The sequence below is a fragment of the Engraulis encrasicolus genome, chromosome 4 (genome assembly GCF_034702125.1).
Source record: "Engraulis encrasicolus isolate BLACKSEA-1 chromosome 4, IST_EnEncr_1.0, whole genome shotgun sequence".
In the NCBI taxonomy this organism is placed as follows: Eukaryota; Metazoa; Chordata; class Actinopteri; order Clupeiformes; family Engraulidae; genus Engraulis; species Engraulis encrasicolus.
The window spans coordinates 50665176-50667675 of NC_085860.1; the positions used below are offsets into that span (position 1 = coordinate 50665176).

Genomic DNA, 2500 nt, shown 5'->3' on the forward strand with positions numbered 1-2500 from the left:
GCCCGTTCCCGCACCTTATCGCGATCCGGCCATCATGTTCACGCCACAGATCTTAGCATTCGCGAACCGGAAAGTTGGTTCGCAATGGAAAGCGCAAAATGCTTGTTTTTTCTCCGAGAACTGAGACTGCAACATGGACGTCATGAGGTTCATCCGGGTAACACGGTCACATGCGGAAAAAGTTTAGGGCCCGGTATGAACATGGGCTGTTCACAGATAAGCACTTAGGCTCTGAACGTAACTGGTGCGGCCACCGGCTCTGTTCTGGTCAGCCTAAAAACCACGACCGTGGGTCACAGACGGTGCTGCAGCTCTTCTGGCATGGGCCTTTACCGGGTCCGGCCCAGATCAGGGCCGACGGAGGGGGAAAGACGAGATCAGTAGACTAGTAAACCAGCGCCACCCGCTGGATGGCAATTTTTTTTGCCTGGTCTGGCCTCGGACGGTCGAACATTTTGAACACATTGATGAATCTGGCAAACCAATCACAACGCAAAGATATGTTTTGAATCAAAGCGGGCGGGGTTTTGAGGGAGTGACGACGAAGCTCGCAACGCTGGGAAAGCACATCAACGAGAAAGATGGCGCTGATTGTTCAGAGCGTTAGCCTATAAGCACAGGCACGATTTGTTCGGAACGGGTTGTTCTCAACAATTCTCGGTAGGGATGCAAATTATCGATTAATTAATTAATCATTAGTTGATAGCCTTATCGATCGACTTACGATTAATTGATAAGCGGCGTTTTCCACGCGAAATCTCAATGTTTATTGAAAAAAAACTACTAAATTGAAAACTTTTAGTTAAAAATTGAGATAATATACCACATTTCAATTAATTCTATTCTAATATCAATTCTTTAATCCAAAGGTGATTTAGATATTCCCACTATTCATACCCCTCTTCACACACACTCTTTACATGCCCATTTCACCTTGGTCTCTTGTCAGTTGAATTGTCGATTAATTGCGATTAGTCGATCAATGTGTTAATCGATTAAAAAACATTAAAGTCGATAAATCGATTAATCGTTTGCATCCCTAATTCTCGGATGTACTATTCATCAGGGCCAGACTAACTTACACATCCAATCTCACCTTTAGGCAGGTGTATCAGGCTAGGACAGTGGTTCTCAAACTTTTTCCATCATTCCCCCCTTCAGAGGGTCTGAATGCTTCCGAGCTCCCCCCCATGCAACAGCAGTAGGCCTACTTGCGCAAACTGATTTTGCGATCGCTGAGCATAATGAAAGGAAAGGTGACTGGTGTAGATTAAACAAAGGTGGACTGCAGTCGAATGCAGATGTGTGTTCATTTCCTATGCTATTCAAATTCATGACAATTAATAATATAATGTTGGTGAGGGCTTTAAATGTATTGACTTATTGACGAGACAGGAAATCATTTCCTTGGGGGGAAAAAGCCCAAAATCAGATGTCACACGACCCCCTTGAGATGCCTCCACGCCCCCCCAGGGGGGGCTTACGCCCCACTTTGAGAAACACTGGGCTCAGATGGGCCACTGCGGGCCACAAGCCAGACAGGCTGTCCCCACTTGCCAGCCAGAGATGTGATGTGCCGCAATATGAGCTTTAGAGGATGTGTGATGAGGTGACCTCATATGCCAATACAGAGGAACCAGTCTGCTTTTTTTTATACACTTCTCTCTTCTCTTTCTCGGTTTGTTTCACACACATGCATGGTGGATCACTCACGCACATACAGGGACACACATACACACATACACACGCACACACGCACACACGCGCGCACACACACACACACACACAGAGACACACACACAGAGACACAAACACAAACACACACACAGACACTCACACACACACACAGACACACACACATGTTCACACACTTACTCTTCAGTGAACAAAATACACACACGCGAAGGCTTTCATCGACACCATCACAAAACAAAAAGCGGAACACTAACATACAGAGAGAGAAGTTGAAGTGTTTTGCCTTCAGCCTAAACCACAAGGCTGAATCTGTGGGGAAATAAAAGAAACTCAGCATCAGTTTTGGGGGAGGTGGGGAGGGCTGAGCGTAGAGAGAAGGGGGAGGTGGGGGCTCTCTGTCTCACAGGTTAACAAAACAAAACAAGAAGTCTTCCGCGAATCTGCTCCATAAGCCTTGTGTCTCTCTCGACCTCAGACACAGGTTTTTTTTTCCCCTTCTTGTGCTCAGGAAGTTCTGAAATTCCCGGCATTCCGATCATTCCCGCTCCTGTCTGAGAGGAGAACGGGGAGCCTCTCGTTCCTCTGTCTCCAATCATTTGGTCCACTTCTGATGTCATCACCGGTGGACACACACATTACTAGGGCTGTAACGATATTGTATCGAACCGAGAAATCGTGATACACTGAGTCACGATACTGTATCGTGATACAAGGAGGCAGTATCGCGATACGCCTTTTCAAAGTTTTGTTAGCCATCAGTCCAGAAAACAAACACATGATATGACGTGATAGTGCTTCCAAGCTT

At 46.3% G+C, this 2500-nt stretch overlaps 1 protein-coding gene across 1 annotated transcript in view; it reads left to right on the plus strand.

Moving 5' to 3' along the window:
• The window catches only part of LOC134448114 (phosphatidylinositol 4-phosphate 3-kinase C2 domain-containing subunit alpha-like), a gene marked incomplete at its 3' end in the record, with an annotated part of 44539 nt that overhangs the window by 38698 nt on the left and 3341 nt on the right, over nucleotides 1–2500 (plus strand). The gene's annotated exons all lie outside the window — the stretch shown is intronic.